Below are 15,000 nucleotides of genomic sequence, written 5' to 3' on the forward strand. Positions count from 1 at the left end.
GATTGTCCTTCTCTGACATCCATTTCTGTCTGGTTTGTAGGCTAGGTAGGTAGTTACGAATGAATTGCATCCAAAAGTGATCAGCTAGCAGCTGACTATGCCTCCACCTCCGTTTGCTCAAGAGTTTGGTATCCTGGTATATCACTTGTGGAAGTGAGGCATCTCGCCTCCCCATCAACAAGATATTTGGTGTAACTGGATCTGGGTCTGCGATGTCTGAAGATGTGTACCCAATAGGTTTGGCATTGAGTATACCCTCTATTTCAATGAGAACAGTCCGCAACACTTCTTCAGTGACTGTCTGTGCTCCGAGGGTTACTTGCAGGGCTGTTTTCAGAGATCGAATTTCCCGTTCCCAGCATCCACCGAAATGTGGTGCGTGGGGTGGATTGAATGTGAACTTAATCTGTTGGCTTGCAAGTTGAACCTGGAGCTCAGGTTGAAGAGCTGCAAAGGTTTCCCTGAGTTCCCTTTCCCCACCCTTGAAATTTGTTCCTTGATCTGAAAGGATTTCGAAGGGTTTGCCTCGCCGAGCAATGAAGCGACGAAGGGCCATAAGGAATGAATCACTGTCTATACTGGTGAGGAGATCAATATGAACTGCGCGGGTGGTCATACATTTGAAAATGATCCCCCAACGTTTTTCATTTCTGCGTCCTATCTTTATGAGATAAGGACCAAAGCAATCTATCCCCGTAGAATAGAAAACTGGCTGGTGGATTCTTAACCTGGCTGGTGGAAGGTCTGCCATTCTGGGGGGATGCGGTTTAGCTCGCCATTTCTGGCATTCAGTGCATTGGCGTTGATGTTGTCTGATTGCTGCTCGTCCTCTTATTACCCAGTATTTCCTCCTGAGTTCTGCAAAAACTCTCTCTGGTCCAGGGTGATGCAGAAGATCATCATAGTCTTTGATAATCAGCTTGGTAAGTGGGTGATGTGGATCAATGACAATGGGTGGATGTTATCCTCTGCTAATGGACTGATCTGTCTGAGACGACCACCAACACGAATGAGATTGGTGCTGTTATCCAGTTCTGGGGCTAGACACAGCAGTCGACTACTGCTTGGCAGTGGTTTAGCAGATGTTAAGTGCAACACCTCATCTGGGAATGATTCTTCCTGGATCTGACGGAGGGCTGTGAGCTCAGCCTTTTTATAATCTTCCTCAGTAGCAATTGTGGGAGAGCCATTGTTCGAGGATTCTATGAGTGCTTTTAGGTAGTCTGATAAGGTGCCAAATGTATGTGGATCTGGTAGTGACAGAGCAGAAGTTACAAGTCCACAGAAGGTTAGCTTTTTCAGCTCACTATCTTGCGTTATGTGGGCTAATGGTGGCATCTCTGGCCAGCTGGCTGATGTCTGTCTGAGGAATGCTGGGCCTTGATTCCATCTGCTATCTTTGATGAGATCAGAGAGAGACTTTCCTCTTGTAATGGCATCTGCTGGATTGTCACTCGACTGAATGTAATGCCAGGTATCAGACTCAGTCAACTCCTGAATCTCTGCCACTCTGGTCCCCACAAAAACCTTAAAGCGGCAAGAATCTGATAAAAGCCAGGTCAGCACTGTAGTGGAGTCAGACCACAAAGTAATGCTATGAAGTGGTAACGTAAGCTCTGTTTTCAGGACTTTAGCGAGCTGGGCTCCAGTGAGTGCTGCACACAGTTCAAGACGAGGAATGCTCTGTTGTTTCTTGGGGGCAACGCGAGACCTGGCTGTTACAAAGGCCACCTCTACTTTACCTTGAGGGTTCTCTGTTCTTAAGTAAGCCACAGAGCCATAGGCTTTCTCTGAGGCATCACAAAAAATGTGAAGTTGTCTCATATTAGTGGGGCAGTCTAGTTCCTTACTGCAATAGCAGCGGGGCAACTTGATGTCCTGTAGGTCTTCCAATTCACTCTCCCAATGGTTCCAAGAATTTAGCAAGTCCTCTGGCAGTCGTGGATCATCCCAATCTCTCCTCTTGTCCCATAACCTTTGTACTATCACCTTAGCTCGAGTGGTAAATGGTATAAGGTAGCCAAGGGGGTCATATTGCCGAGCAAGAATCTGGTAAATGGTGCGCATTGTGGGCACTTGACGGTCAGGTTTGCGTTGTTTATAGGAGAGGGTGTCTGAATGGCAGGTCCAATGAAGGCCGAGAGTTGATTCCTGTGCATCTTGATGACCTTCACTGATCCAGAGGATGCTGTTCTGAGACTGAATATCGGCTGGCAGATGGCTGATAACTGAAGGGTCATTGCTAGCCCACTGTCGTAGCTCAAAGCCACCAGATGTCAGGAGACTGCAGAGTTTGTCGATTAGATTCCTGGCCGTCTCAGGGGAAGCAAAGCTCTGAAGACAATTGTCAACGTAAAATGACTTCTCCACTGAGATCCGTGTGTCCTCTCCAGGTTGGCTATGGTCAATAACATGCTTTTGTAAAGCAAACGAGGCACAGCACGGACTGCAGGTAGTCCCGAAAGGCAGGACTTGCCATTCATAGACATCAGGTTTTTTTTCTTTTTGCATATCTCTCCAGATATATCTCAGCAGTGGTTTATCCTTTGGCAAAAGGCGTACCTGATGGAACATGCCACGGATGTCACTACTGATGGCCACAGAGTGTTCCCGGAAACGCAGAAGGACTGCCAGAAGTGACGGACCCAGGGTTGGACCAGGTAATAAGAGCTCGTTCAGATTGTGCCCCTGGTAGGAAAATGAACAGTTAAAGACTACCCTGTACTTCCCATTATGCTGCACTATGTGGTGCGGGATGTACCAAGCTTCTTTTGTTCCGTCCACCTGCTCCTCACTTAGTTTGACGACATACCCAGCTTTCTCTAGCTTGTTCAACTCCTCTTGGTATGCTGTAGCCAGATTAGGGTCCCTTTCTAGCCGTTTCTCAGTTCCCCTCAGGTGTGGCAAGACGGCTTCCTTATGTGCATAGAGGTTAGGCATATTCTTGACACGGAGCAGAGGAGTAGCATATCGCTGAACACCATCAATATTCACCCTCACAGTGTTTTCTTGAAGAAGCTGAATGGACTCTTTGTCTTGGCGTGATCTGGTGATCACCTTTTCACTTTGGTAGGGTAGAACATCCATTTGCCACAATCGTTTCACATTTGCATAAAGGTCATTGATGGGTCTCAATGAGGTAAAGAAGCATTGTTCAGGGGAAATATGACTGCTTAACTCTTGCGTTGGCCCCTGCAGGGTCCATCCCAGACAAGTTCTCACTGCTGCCGGTCCACCAGGAGGCCCCAGTTTCACTGGTTGTATAGGTGTAATAAGGTGGGGGCAATCAGAGCCGATGAGAAGCACAGGATGTACCTTATCCAGCTGTTCTAGTGGTAACTCAGCAAGATGCTTGAACTTCCTTTGCAGGACGCTGACTGGGTGAGTATGTTCTGCCAGGCCAAGTACTTTGGCTGTAAAGGCGTTACGGATCTTGTAGGCTTTATTGGGGTTAACAGTTGGGGACACAGTAAAGGTCACTGCCGCCCCATGAATGACCTGAGTATCCTGTCTCACTGTGCGAAGCACAAGGTCTTCGGGCTCTCCTACAAGTCCCAACTGCTCCACTGCATCATGTAGAATGATGGTCCGCTCTGACCCATCGTCCAACACTGCATAAGCCTCTATTGTTCTGTTACCATTCCTGATCAGAACCTTGATCACTTTGAGCAGCACTTTACTGCTGGATGTGAGGCGGTCAACATACAAAACTGCACTAGAATTAACTGTACTCTGCTGAGGTGGCTTGACTTGCTCATTTACATCATGCAGAACTAACAGGTGCTTCCTGTTACATGTTGAGCAAAAGGTCTTCAAAGTGCAGTTAGCTGCTTGATGTCCACGACCACAACGCCAGCATCGGTTCTTTGTCTTTATCCAGTCAATCTTCATGTCTTTGTTGAGAAGCTTGAAATTATCACAGCTATTCAAATAATGCTTGTTGTTGTCACAGTATGGACAAAAAGCTTTCACCTTCTCTGTGCTGACTGAAGCTGGTTTAGACGTAGCAGAGGACGTAAACGTGGACGATGGCTTTTCAGTCCCAAGGAGAATAGTAGTTGGTCTACGATGCTGCTTAGGCTCTCTTTTCACCTCTCTGATGAACTCCGAAGAATCCTGCTTTGAATGACAAGTATATTGGCTACTGTCTTCCTGTACTTGAAGCTCATATTCCAGCCAATCAGCAAAGTCAAGCAGTGTGGGAATAGCAACTTGGAGAGGATGGATGTACCGCTTAAAACTAGATCTGAGGTCATGAGGCAGTTTACTTAGTAGACGAGACACATGTGATCCACATTCCAGCTCTATTCTACCTTTGTGGCCCAGCTGCTGCACCATGCTGACAAGCGAACGCACCTGCAGCCCAAACATTCTGAAGCTTCCGACATCTCCACTCCGTATGTTAGGTCCATCCATAAGCTCAGCGATTCGTTGCAGTGCTAATTGGTGAGGTTGACCATACATTTTGTTCAGAGCTCTCATAGTATTTGTGAAAGGAAACTTCGAATTGCTGTACGAGTCTGCCACTAGAAGAGCCTCCTCCAGTTTCAGATGGTCTGTCAGGATTTGAAACTTAAAGTGTTCTGTGGCATCATCAGGTAGGATGTTATCTAACGCAATTCTCAGCCTGGAGAACTCCCTAGGGTCAGGCGACATCAGAAAGGGTATGGTAGGGGTTGGACCTCTGTAGGTTTTCTCAGGGGTAGATGAGGGTAAAGGATGCTCTGAACTGTGTTTGGTGTGATCTGATTTCCTCTGATCCTGTGATGGGACCATAAACTCAGACAGCCGAGGTGGCAGGGAATATGGAAGAGAGTCTTGATACCTGAACTGTGGTGAGTCGCTATACTGTGCTGTAAAGGGATGTCTCTCATGTGACGAGGAGGAAATATTCATATTTTTCAGATGTGCAGTCAGCTCTGAGCTTTCATCTGGTCCAGTTGGGCATAGCTGTCTTTTAGCAGCAGCAGAAGGCATTCTTGAGCGTGGGGCTGGTATAGGATGGTTTAACTCTGGTGTCTGAATGTGCGCTGCTAGAATGTGAGAGCTTGGAAATGGCTGAGGTGAAATGACTGATTCAGGAGGGGTTCTCCGCTCAGATTTCAGGCTTTGAATCTCTTGAAAGAGTGCAACATTCTGTTGACGCATCTCTTGGACTGCTGAAAAGATTTCAGGGAGCTGGCTAGCTTGTCGTTGCAAGGTTGCATTCTCTCGCTTCATCTCCTCTAACATGGCTGTAATCTCTGGTATCTGTTGCACTTGTCGTTTTAATGCAGCATTCTCCTCTCTCAGTCTTTCAGATGTACTGTCCCACTGGTCCTTTAATATCCATTCTGAGCACTCTGATGCTTGGCTGAGTGGTGAAGTGGATCTGGAATGATCCATAGTACTTGGTGGGTAATCATCTTGTACATCATGGCAGCTAGGTGAATGCGGCTGCTGTCGATGAGGCTTAGGTACGCTGATTGCGTAGTCTGCAAGGTAATGTGGGAGATTCACTTGTCTCCTTGGTCGCACAGCAGGGGGTTCTCTTTCTGGGTGAGACATAACTGCAGCAGATCACTCATCCGGCTCGAAGGACCATGTAAAATTGCTATTCACTATTTCTTTTCTGATTCGGATTTATTGAACAGCTGCAGGATGTCCGGTTAGAACATTAGGTCTCACACCAGTCTGTACTTATTGATTATTTATTCTTAATGGCATGTATGTGTGGTTATGTAAACATAAACAAGATACAAATATAAATAAGCATAAGTATACATTCACAGATCTATAAACAGTACTTAAATCTTATAAGAAGCATATTAAATGTCACATAAAAGAAACAAATATAAACTAAGGTACATGAATACAACATTATTCACTGGCTATTTTAGTACTGCCCGCGATATATTGCACGTCAACAGCGCAGACTGACAAGCCCGGGCATTTTCCAAGACACATTGTAATGGTATCATATATAACGATATAACATAAGAGCAGCCTTAATTACTTTCTTGGTAAACAACACTGTATGATTATATATCATTAAAACAAGATATTTAAGTGACATTATACAGTAATAAGCAAACCGGATTATTATTATGCATTCGCACGTAATGCCGCGATAGCACTCTTATTTATCTCTTAACCATATATTAATCACTAATATGCAGAAAATATCCTACTTACAATCAGATGCACGCACACACAATCCACAAAGTCCGTTAATCATGATATTCCTAACTAAATTAACTGTAATTAACTATCTACAGCGCATCTTTGCAGCCTCACTCGCTGATAACTGTTTTGCATAACTTCACCGCAACTTTGGATCAGTCAAACTCGCGAATAGAGGCAGGGGAGTTTGGAAGAGTCCACTTTGAGGGGTGTCCTTTTTTACAAAATGGTTACAGAAAGGATGCATTCATGGGAAAAAATGACATAAAAAAATAATTAATTAATTAAATGCTTACAGCACCTGGTATTCCCAGGCGGTCTCCCATCCAAGTACTAACCAGGCCCGACCCTGCTTGGCTTCCGAGATCAGACGAGAGCGGGCGTGCTCAGGGTGGTGTGGCCGTAAGCGAGTGCTGACTCGCTTCGATAGACACTTCAAGACTTATGTGGCAACACCATGACATCAGTGTACGCTTACAGAAAGATCGCATTCATGGGAAAAAATGACATAAATAATTAATTAATTAAATGCTTACAGAACCTGGTATTCCCAGGCGGTCTCCCATCCAAGTACTAACCAGGCCCGACCCTGCTTGGCTTACGAGATCAGAAGAGAGCGGGCGTGCTCAGGGTGGTGTGGCCGTAAACGAGTGCTGACTCGATTCGAGAGACACTTCAAGGCTAATGTGGCAACGCAATGACATCGGTAAATGGTTACAGAAAGGACGCATTCATGGGAAAAAATGACATAAATAATTAATTAATTAAATGCTTACAGAACCTGGTATTCCCAGGCGGTCTCCCATCCAAGTACTAACCAGGCCCGACCCTGCTTGGCTTCCGAGATCAGACGAGAGCGGGCGTGCTCAGGGTGGTGTGGCCGTAAGCAAGTGCTGACTCGCTTCGATAGACACTTCAAGACTTATGTGGCAACGCCATGACATCAGTGAACGCTTACAGAAAGATCGCATTCATGGGAAAAAATGACATAAAAAAATAATTAATTAATTAAATGCTTACAGCACCTGGTATTCCCAGGCGGTCTCCCATCCAAGTACTAACCAGGCCCGACCCTGCTTGGCTTACGAGATCAGACGAGAGCGGGCGTGCTCAGGGTGGCGTGGCCGTAAGCGAGTGCTGACTTGATTCGAGAGAAACTTCAAAACTAATGTGGCAACGCCATGCCATGGGAGAACGCTTACAGAAAGGACGCATTCATGGGAAAAATGACATAAATAATTAATTAATTTAATTCTTACAGCACCAGGTATTCCCAGGCGGTCTCCCATCCAAGTACTAACCAGGCCCGACCCTGCTTGGCTTCCGAGATCAGACGAGAGCGGGCGTGCTCAGGGTGGTGTGGCCGTAAACGAGTGCTGACTCGATTCGAGAGACACTTCAAGGCTAATGTGGCAACGCAATGACATCGGTAAATGGTTACAGAAAGGACGCATTCATGGGAGAAAATGACATAAAAAAAATAATTAATTAATTAAATGCTTACAGCACCTGGTATTCCCAGGCGGTCTCCCATCCAAGTACTAACCAGGCCCGACCCTGCTTGGCTTCCGAGATCAGACGAGAGCGGGCGTGCTCAGGGTGGTGTGGCCGTAAACGAGTGCTGACTCGATTCGAGAGACACTTCAAGGCTAATGTGGCAACGCAATGACATCGGTAAATGGTTACAGAAAGGACGCATTCATGGGAAAAAATGACATAAAAAAATAATTAATTAATTAAATGCTTACAGCACCTGGTATTCCCAGGCGGTCTCCCATCCAAGTACTAAACAGGCCCGACCCTGCTTGGCTTACGAGATCAGACGAGAGCGGGCGTGCTCAGGGTGGCGTGGCCGTAAACGAGTGCTGACTCGATTCGAGAGACACTTCAAGGCTAATGTGGCAACGCAATGACATCGGTAAATGGTTACAGAAAGGACGCATTCATGGGAAAAAATGACATAAAAAAAATAATTAATTAATTGCTTACAGCACCTGGTATTCCCAGGCAATCTCCCATCCAAGTACTAACCAGGCCCGACCCTGCTTGGCTTCCGAGATCAGACGAGAGCGGGCGTGCTCAGGGTGGTGTGGCCGTAAGCGAGTGCTGACTCGCTTCGATAGACACTTCAAGACTTATGTGGCAACGCCATGACATCAGTGAACGCTTACAGAAAGATCGCATTCATGGGAAAAAATGACATAAAAAAATAATTAATTAATTAAATGCTTACAGCACCTGGTATTCCCAGGCGGTCTCCCATCCAAGTACTAACCAGGCCCGACCCTGCTTGGCTTCCGAGATCAGACGAGAGCGGGCGTGCTCAGGGTGGTGTGGCCGTAAGCGAGTGCCGACTCGAATCGACAGACACTTCAAGACTTATGTGGCAACGCCATGACATCAGTGAACGCTTACAGAAAGAACGCATTCATGGGAAAAAATGACATAAATAAATATTTAATTAATTAAATGCTTACAGCACCTGGTATTCCCAGGCAATCTCCCATCCAAGTACTAACCAGGCCCGACCCTGCTTGGCTTCCGAGATCAGACGAGAGCCGGCGTGCTCAGGGTGGTGTGGCCGTAAGCGAGTGCGGACTTGATTCGAGAGACACTTCAAAACTAATGTGGCAACGGCATGCCATGGGAGAACGCTTACAGAAAGGACGCATTCATGGGAAAAATGACATAAAAAATTAATTAATTAAATTCTTACAGCACCAGGTATTCCCAGGCGGTCTCCCATCCAAGTACTAACCAGGCCCGACCCTGCTTGGCTTCCGAGATCAGACGAGAGCGGGCGTGCTCAGGGTGGTGTGGCCGTAAACGAGTGCTGACTCGATTCGAGAGACACTTCAAGGCTAATGTGGCAACGCAATGACATCGGTAAATGGTTACAGAAAGGACGCATTCATGGGAAAAAATGACATAAAAAAAATAATTAATTAATTAAATGCTTACAGCACCTGGTATTCCCAGGCGGTCTCCCATCCAAGTACTAACCAGGCCCGACCCTGCTTGGCTTCCGAGATCAGACGAGAGCGGGCGTGCTCAGGGTGGTGTGGCCGTAAGCGAGTGCTGACTCGCTTCGATAGACACTTCAAGACTTATGTGGCAACGCCATGACATCAGTGAACGCTTACAGAAAGATCGCATTCATGGGAAATAATGACATAAAAAAATAATTAATTAATTAAATGCTTACAGCACCTGGTATTCCCAGGCGGTCTCCCATCCAAGTACTAACCAGGCCCGACCCTGCTTGGCTTACGAGATCAGACGAGAGCGGGCGTGCTCAGGGTGGCGTGGCCGTAAGCGATTGCTGACTTGATTCGAGAGACACTTCAAAACTAATGTGGCAACGCCATGCCATGGGAGAACGCTTACAGAAAGGACGCATTCATGGGAAAAATGACATAAATAATTAATTAATTTAATTCTTACAGCACCAGGTATTCCCAGGCGGTCTCCCATCCAAGTACTAACCAGGCCCGACCCTGCTTGGCTTCCGAGATCAGACGAGAGCGGGCGTGCTCAGGGTGGTGTGGCCGTAAAAGAGTGCTGACTCGATTCGAGAGACACTTCAATGCTAATGTGGCAACGCAATGACATCGGTAAATAGTTACAGAAAGGACGCATTCATGGGAAAAAATGACATAAAAAAAATAATTAATTAATTAAATGCTTACAGCACCTGGTATTCCCAGGCGGTCTCCCATCCAAGTACTAACCAGGCCCAACCCTGCTTGGCTTCCGAGATCAGACGAGAGCGGGCGTGCTCAGGGAGGTGTGGCCGTAAGCGAGTGCAGACTCGATTCGAGAGACACTTCAAAACTAATGTGGCAACGCCATGCCATGGGAGAACGCTTACAGAAAGGACGCATTCATGGGAAAATATGACATAAATAAATATTTAATTAATTAAATGCTTACAGCACCTGGTATTCCCAGGCGGTCTCCCATCCAAGTACTAACCAGGCCCGACCCTGCTTGGCTTCCGAGATCAGACGAGAGCGGGCGTGCTCAGGGTGGTGTGGCCGTAAGCGAGTGCCGACTCGAATCGACAGACACTTCAAGACTTATGTGGCAACGCCATGACATCAGTGAACGCTTACAGAAAGAACGCATTCATGGGAAAAAATGACATAAATAAATATTTAATTAATTAAATGCTTACAGCACCTGGTATTCCCAGGCAATCTCCCATCCAAGTACTAACCAGGCCCGACCCTGCTTGGCTTCCGAGATCAGACGAGAGCGGGCGTGCTCAGGGTGGTGTGGCCGTAAGCGAGTGCGGACTTGATTCGAGAGACACTTCAAAACTAATGTGGCAACGGCATGCCATGGGAGAACGCTTACAGAAAGGACGCATTCATGGGAAAAATGACATAAAAAATTAATTAATTAAATTCTTACAGCACCAGGTATTCCCAGGCGGTCTCCCATCCAAGTACTAACCAGGCCCGACCCTGCTTGGCTTCCGAGATTAGACGAGAGCGGGCGTGCTCAGGGTGGTGTGGCCGTAAACGAGTGCTGACTCGATTCGAGAGACACTTCAAGGCTAATGTGGCAACGCAATGACATCGGTAAATGGTTACAGAAAGGACGCATTCATGGGAAAAAATGACATAAAAAAATAATTAATTAATTAAATGCTTACAGCACCTGGTATTCCCAGGCGGTCTCCCATCCAAGTACTAACCAGGCCCGACCCTGCTTGGCTTCCGAGATCAGACGAGAGCGGGCGTGCTCAGGGTGGTGTGGCCGTAAGCGAGTGCTGACTCGCTTCGATAGACACTTCAAGACTTATGTGGCAACGCCATGACATCAGTGAACGCTTACAGAAAGATCGCATTCATGGGAAAAAATGACATAAAAAAATAATTAATTAATTAAATGCTTACAGCACCTGGTATTCCCAGGCGGTCTCCCATCCAAGTACTAACCAGGCCCGACCCTGCTTGGCTTACGAGATCAGACGAGAGCGGGCGTGCTCAGGGTGGCGTGGCCGTAAGCGAGTGCTGACTTGATTCGAGAGACACTTCAAAACTAATGTGGCAACGCCATGCCATGGGAGAACGCTTACAGAAAGGACGCATTCATGGGAAAAATGACATAAATAATTAATTAATTTAATTCTTACAGCACCAGGTATTCCCAGGCGGTCTCCCATCCAAGTACTAACCAGGCCCGACCCTGCTTGGCTTCCGAGATCAGACGAGAGCGGGCGTGCTCAGGGTGGTGTGGCCGTAAACGAGTGCTGACTCGATTCGAGAGACACTTCAAGGCTAATGTGGCAACGCAATGACATCGGTAAATGGTTACAGAAAGGACGCATTCATGGGAAAAAATGACATAAAAAAAATAATTAATTAATTAAATGCTTACAGCACCTGGTATTCCCAGGCGGTCTCCCATCCAAGTACTAACCAGGCCCGACCCTGCTTGGCTTCCGAGATCAGACGAGAGCGGGCGTGCTCAGGGTGGTGTGGCCGTAAACGAGTGCTGACTCGATTCGAGAGACACTTCAAGGCTAATGTGGCAACGCAATGACATCGGTAAATGGTTACAGAAAGGACCCATTCATGGGAAAAAATGACATAAAAAAAATAATTAATTAATTAAATGCTTACAGCACCTGGTATTCCCAGGCGGTCTCCCATCCAAGTACTAACCAGGCCCGACCCTGCTTGGCTTCCGAGATCAGACGAGAGCGGGCGTGCTCAGGGTGGTGTGGCCGTAAGCGAGTGCTGACTCGCTTCGATAGACACTTCAAGACTTATGTGGCAACGCCATGACATCAGTGAACGCTTACAGAAAGATCGCATTCATGGGAAAAAATGACATAAAAAAATAATTAATTAATTAAATGCTTACAGCACCTGGTATTCCCAGGCGGTCTCCCATCCAAGTACTAACCAGGCCCGACCCTGCTTGGCTTCCGAGATCAGACGAGAGCGGGCGTGCTCAGGGTGGTGTGGCCGTAAGCGAGTGCCGACTCGAATCGACAGACACTTCAAGACTTATGTGGCAACGCCATGACATCAGTGAACGCTTACAGAAAGAACGCATTCATGGGAAAAAATGACATAAAAAAATAATTAATTAATTAAATGCTTACAGCACCTGGTATTCCCAGGCGGTCTCCCATCCAAGTACTAACCAGGCCCGACCCTGCTTGGCTTCCGAGATCAGACGAGAGCGGGCGTGCTCAGGGTGGTGTGGCCGTAAGCGAGTGCTGACTCGCTTCGATAGACACTTCAAGACTTATGTGGCAACGCCATGACATCAGTGAACGCTTACAGAAAGATCGCATTCATGGGAAAAAATGACATAAAAAAATAATTAATTAATTAAATGCTTACAGCACCTGGTATTCCCAGGCGGTCTCCCATCCAAGTACTAACCAGGCCCGACCCTGCTTGGCTTCCGAGATCAGACGAGAGCGGGCGTGCTCAGGGTGGTGTGGCCGTAAGCGAGTGCTGACTCGATTCGAGAGACACTTCAAGGCTAATGTGGCAACGCAATGACATCGGTAAATGGTTACAGAAAGGACGCATTCATGGGAGAAAATGACATAAAAAAAATAATTAATTAATTAAATGCTTACAGCACCTGGTATTCCCAGGCGGTCTCCCATCCAAGTACTAACCAGGCCCGACCCTGCTTGGCTTCCGAGATCAGACGAGAGCGGGCGTGCTCAGGGTGGTGTGGCCGTAAACGAGTGCTGACTCGATTCGAGAGACACTTCAAGGCTAATGTGGCAACGCAATGACATCGGTAAATGGTTACAGAAAGGACGCATTCATGGGAAAAAATGACATAAAAAAATAATTAATTAATTAAATGCTTACAGCACCTGGTATTCCCAGGCGGTCTCCCATCCAAGTACTAAACAGGCCCGACCCTGCTTGGCTTACGAGATCAGACGAGAGCGGGCGTGCTCAGGGTGGCGTGGCCGTAAACGAGTGCTGAATCGATTCGAGAGACACTTCAAGGCTAATGTGGCAACGCAATGACATCGGTAAATGGTTACAGAAAGGACGCATTCATGGGAAAAAATGACATAAAAAAAATAATTAATTAATTAAATGCTTACAGCACCTGGTATTCCCAGGCAATCTCCCATCCAAGTACTAACCAGGCCCGACCCTGCTTGGCTTCCGAGATCAGACGAGAGCGGGCGTGCTCAGGGTGGTGTGGCCGTAAGCGAGTGCTGACTCGCTTCGATAGACACTTCAAGACTTATGTGGCAACGCCATGACATCAGTGAACGCTTACAGAAAGATCGCATTCATGGGAAAAAATGACATAAAAAAATAATTAATTAATTAAATGCTTACAGCACCTGGTATTCCCAGGCGGTCTCCCATCCAAGTACTAACCAGGCCCGACCCTGCTTGGCTTCCGAGATCAGACGAGAGCGGGCGTGCTCAGGGTGGTGTGGCCGTAAGCGAGTGCCGACTCGAATCGACAGACACTTCAAGACTTATGTGGCAACGCCATGACATCAGTGAACGCTTACAGAAAGAACGCATTCATGGGAAAAAATGACATAAATAAATATTTAATTAATTAAATGCTTACAGCACCTGGTATTCCCAGGCAATCTCCCATCCAAGTACTAACCAGGCCCGACCCTGCTTGGCTTCCGAGATCAGACGAGAGCCGGCGTGCTCAGGGTGGTGTGGCCGTAAGCGAGTGCGGACTTGATTCGAGAGACACTTCAAAACTAATGTGGCAACGGCATGCCATGGGAGAACGCTTACAGAAAGGACGCATTCATGGGAAAAATGACATAAAAAATTAATTAATTAAATTCTTACAGCACCAGGTATTCCCAGGCGGTCTCCCATCCAAGTACTAACCAGGCCCGACCCTGCTTGGCTTCCGAGATCAGACGAGAGCGGGCGTGCTCAGGGTGGTGTGGCCGTAAACGAGTGCTGACTCGATTCGAGAGACACTTCAAGGCTAATGTGGCAACGCAATGACATCGGTAAATGGTTACAGAAAGGACGCATTCATGGGAAAAAATGACATAAAAAAAATAATTAATTAATTAAATGCTTACAGCACCTGGTATTCCCAGGCGGTCTCCCATCCAAGTACTAACCAGGCCCGACCCTGCTTGGCTTCCGAGATCAGACGAGAGCGGGCGTGCTCAGGGTGGTGTGGCCGTAAGCGAGTGCTGACTCGCTTCGATAGACACTTCAAGACTTATGTGGCAACGCCATGACATCAGTGAACGCTTACAGAAAGATCGCATTCATGGGAAATAATGACATAAAAAAATAATTAATTAATTAAATGCTTACAGCACCTGGTATTCCCAGGCGGTCTCCCATCCAAGTACTAACCAGGCCCGACCCTGCTTGGCTTACGAGATCAGACGAGAGCGGGCGTGCTCAGGGTGGCGTGGCCGTAAGCGATTGCTGACTTGATTCGAGAGACACTTCAAAACTAATGTGGCAACGCCATGCCATGGGAGAACGCTTACAGAAAGGACGCATTCATGGGAAAAATGACATAAATAATTAATTAATTTAATTCTTACAGCACCAGGTATTCCCAGGCGGTCTCCCATCCAAGTACTAACCAGGCCCGACCCTGCTTGGCTTCCGAGATCAGACGAGAGCGGGCGTGCTCAGGGTGGTGTGGCCGTAAAAGAGTGCTGACTCGATTCGAGAGACACTTCAATGCTAATGTGGCAACGCAATGACATCGGTAAATAGTTACAGAAAGGACGCATTCATGGGAAAAAATGACATAAAAAAAATAATTAATTAATTAAATGCTTACAGCACCTGGTATTCCCAGGCGGTCTCCCATCCAAGTACT

The 15,000-nt window shown here is 47.0% G+C and overlaps 22 non-coding genes and 14 pseudogenes across 22 annotated transcripts; all 36 read right to left on the reverse strand.

Moving 5' to 3' along the window:
• Positions 1-6,451: 6,451 nt before the first annotated feature.
• Positions 6,452-6,570, reverse strand: LOC135764116 (5S ribosomal RNA). Its single transcript, XR_010539675.1, has one exon. It is a non-coding gene; the product is annotated as a 5S ribosomal RNA (ribosomal RNA).
• A 121-nt stretch (positions 6,571-6,691) lies between these two features.
• Positions 6,692-6,810, reverse strand: LOC135763325 (5S ribosomal RNA; annotated as a pseudogene).
• A 121-nt stretch (positions 6,811-6,931) lies between these two features.
• Positions 6,932-7,050, reverse strand: LOC135763468 (5S ribosomal RNA). Its single transcript, XR_012337602.1, has one exon. It is a non-coding gene; the product is annotated as a 5S ribosomal RNA (ribosomal RNA).
• Positions 7,051-7,175: 125 nt separating this feature from the next.
• LOC135763411 (5S ribosomal RNA) lies at positions 7,176-7,294 on the reverse strand (annotated as a pseudogene).
• A 120-nt stretch (positions 7,295-7,414) lies between these two features.
• LOC135764117 (5S ribosomal RNA) lies at positions 7,415-7,533 on the reverse strand. Its single transcript, XR_010539676.2, has one exon. It is a non-coding gene; the product is annotated as a 5S ribosomal RNA (ribosomal RNA).
• A 126-nt stretch (positions 7,534-7,659) lies between these two features.
• LOC135763462 (5S ribosomal RNA) lies at positions 7,660-7,778 on the reverse strand. Its single transcript, XR_012337553.1, has one exon. It is a non-coding gene; the product is annotated as a 5S ribosomal RNA (ribosomal RNA).
• A 125-nt stretch (positions 7,779-7,903) lies between these two features.
• On the reverse strand, positions 7,904-8,022 carry LOC135763627 (5S ribosomal RNA; annotated as a pseudogene).
• Positions 8,023-8,144: 122 nt separating this feature from the next.
• On the reverse strand, positions 8,145-8,263 carry LOC135764119 (5S ribosomal RNA; annotated as a pseudogene).
• A 125-nt stretch (positions 8,264-8,388) lies between these two features.
• LOC135764120 (5S ribosomal RNA) lies at positions 8,389-8,507 on the reverse strand. The gene has a single exon (XR_010539679.1). It is a non-coding gene; the product is annotated as a 5S ribosomal RNA (ribosomal RNA).
• Positions 8,508-8,632: 125 nt separating this feature from the next.
• Positions 8,633-8,751, reverse strand: LOC135763204 (5S ribosomal RNA; annotated as a pseudogene).
• A 120-nt stretch (positions 8,752-8,871) lies between these two features.
• Positions 8,872-8,990, reverse strand: LOC135762657 (5S ribosomal RNA). Its single transcript, XR_010539204.1, has one exon. It is a non-coding gene; the product is annotated as a 5S ribosomal RNA (ribosomal RNA).
• A 126-nt stretch (positions 8,991-9,116) lies between these two features.
• LOC135761904 (5S ribosomal RNA) lies at positions 9,117-9,235 on the reverse strand. The gene has a single exon (XR_010538480.2). It is a non-coding gene; the product is annotated as a 5S ribosomal RNA (ribosomal RNA).
• A 125-nt stretch (positions 9,236-9,360) lies between these two features.
• On the reverse strand, positions 9,361-9,479 carry LOC135762271 (5S ribosomal RNA; annotated as a pseudogene).
• A 120-nt stretch (positions 9,480-9,599) lies between these two features.
• LOC135763027 (5S ribosomal RNA) lies at positions 9,600-9,718 on the reverse strand. Its single transcript, XR_012337562.1, has one exon. It is a non-coding gene; the product is annotated as a 5S ribosomal RNA (ribosomal RNA).
• Positions 9,719-9,844: 126 nt separating this feature from the next.
• Positions 9,845-9,963, reverse strand: LOC135764121 (5S ribosomal RNA). Its single transcript, XR_010539680.2, has one exon. It is a non-coding gene; the product is annotated as a 5S ribosomal RNA (ribosomal RNA).
• Positions 9,964-10,088: 125 nt separating this feature from the next.
• LOC135763610 (5S ribosomal RNA) lies at positions 10,089-10,207 on the reverse strand. Its single transcript, XR_012337469.1, has one exon. It is a non-coding gene; the product is annotated as a 5S ribosomal RNA (ribosomal RNA).
• A 125-nt stretch (positions 10,208-10,332) lies between these two features.
• On the reverse strand, positions 10,333-10,451 carry LOC135762658 (5S ribosomal RNA; annotated as a pseudogene).
• Positions 10,452-10,571: 120 nt separating this feature from the next.
• On the reverse strand, positions 10,572-10,690 carry LOC135764122 (5S ribosomal RNA; annotated as a pseudogene).
• A 125-nt stretch (positions 10,691-10,815) lies between these two features.
• Positions 10,816-10,934, reverse strand: LOC135763473 (5S ribosomal RNA). The gene has a single exon (XR_012337470.1). It is a non-coding gene; the product is annotated as a 5S ribosomal RNA (ribosomal RNA).
• Positions 10,935-11,059: 125 nt separating this feature from the next.
• On the reverse strand, positions 11,060-11,178 carry LOC135761974 (5S ribosomal RNA; annotated as a pseudogene).
• Positions 11,179-11,298: 120 nt separating this feature from the next.
• Positions 11,299-11,417, reverse strand: LOC135763261 (5S ribosomal RNA). The gene has a single exon (XR_010539521.2). It is a non-coding gene; the product is annotated as a 5S ribosomal RNA (ribosomal RNA).
• A 126-nt stretch (positions 11,418-11,543) lies between these two features.
• On the reverse strand, positions 11,544-11,662 carry LOC135764123 (5S ribosomal RNA). The gene has a single exon (XR_010539682.2). It is a non-coding gene; the product is annotated as a 5S ribosomal RNA (ribosomal RNA).
• Positions 11,663-11,788: 126 nt separating this feature from the next.
• Positions 11,789-11,907, reverse strand: LOC135763028 (5S ribosomal RNA). The gene has a single exon (XR_012337471.1). It is a non-coding gene; the product is annotated as a 5S ribosomal RNA (ribosomal RNA).
• A 125-nt stretch (positions 11,908-12,032) lies between these two features.
• On the reverse strand, positions 12,033-12,151 carry LOC135763470 (5S ribosomal RNA). The gene has a single exon (XR_012337472.1). It is a non-coding gene; the product is annotated as a 5S ribosomal RNA (ribosomal RNA).
• Positions 12,152-12,276: 125 nt separating this feature from the next.
• LOC135764124 (5S ribosomal RNA) lies at positions 12,277-12,395 on the reverse strand. Its single transcript, XR_010539683.1, has one exon. It is a non-coding gene; the product is annotated as a 5S ribosomal RNA (ribosomal RNA).
• A 125-nt stretch (positions 12,396-12,520) lies between these two features.
• LOC135722191 (5S ribosomal RNA) lies at positions 12,521-12,639 on the reverse strand. The gene has a single exon (XR_010521934.1). It is a non-coding gene; the product is annotated as a 5S ribosomal RNA (ribosomal RNA).
• Positions 12,640-12,765: 126 nt separating this feature from the next.
• Positions 12,766-12,884, reverse strand: LOC135723476 (5S ribosomal RNA). Its single transcript, XR_010523180.1, has one exon. It is a non-coding gene; the product is annotated as a 5S ribosomal RNA (ribosomal RNA).
• A 125-nt stretch (positions 12,885-13,009) lies between these two features.
• LOC135726241 (5S ribosomal RNA) lies at positions 13,010-13,128 on the reverse strand (annotated as a pseudogene).
• A 126-nt stretch (positions 13,129-13,254) lies between these two features.
• On the reverse strand, positions 13,255-13,373 carry LOC135725326 (5S ribosomal RNA; annotated as a pseudogene).
• Positions 13,374-13,498: 125 nt separating this feature from the next.
• On the reverse strand, positions 13,499-13,617 carry LOC135722192 (5S ribosomal RNA). The gene has a single exon (XR_010521935.1). It is a non-coding gene; the product is annotated as a 5S ribosomal RNA (ribosomal RNA).
• Positions 13,618-13,742: 125 nt separating this feature from the next.
• On the reverse strand, positions 13,743-13,861 carry LOC135726237 (5S ribosomal RNA; annotated as a pseudogene).
• Positions 13,862-13,981: 120 nt separating this feature from the next.
• Positions 13,982-14,100, reverse strand: LOC135724724 (5S ribosomal RNA). Its single transcript, XR_010524385.1, has one exon. It is a non-coding gene; the product is annotated as a 5S ribosomal RNA (ribosomal RNA).
• A 126-nt stretch (positions 14,101-14,226) lies between these two features.
• LOC135722193 (5S ribosomal RNA) lies at positions 14,227-14,345 on the reverse strand. The gene has a single exon (XR_010521936.1). It is a non-coding gene; the product is annotated as a 5S ribosomal RNA (ribosomal RNA).
• Positions 14,346-14,470: 125 nt separating this feature from the next.
• Positions 14,471-14,589, reverse strand: LOC135725682 (5S ribosomal RNA; annotated as a pseudogene).
• A 120-nt stretch (positions 14,590-14,709) lies between these two features.
• On the reverse strand, positions 14,710-14,828 carry LOC135723596 (5S ribosomal RNA). The gene has a single exon (XR_010523293.1). It is a non-coding gene; the product is annotated as a 5S ribosomal RNA (ribosomal RNA).
• A 126-nt stretch (positions 14,829-14,954) lies between these two features.
• LOC135725683 (5S ribosomal RNA) overlaps positions 14,955-15,000 on the reverse strand; it is a 119-nt pseudogene continuing 73 nt past the window's right edge.

The sequence above is a fragment of the Paramisgurnus dabryanus genome, chromosome 9 (assembly GCF_030506205.2).
Source record: "Paramisgurnus dabryanus chromosome 9, PD_genome_1.1, whole genome shotgun sequence".
Lineage (NCBI taxonomy): Eukaryota > Metazoa > Chordata > Actinopteri > Cypriniformes > Cobitidae > Paramisgurnus > Paramisgurnus dabryanus.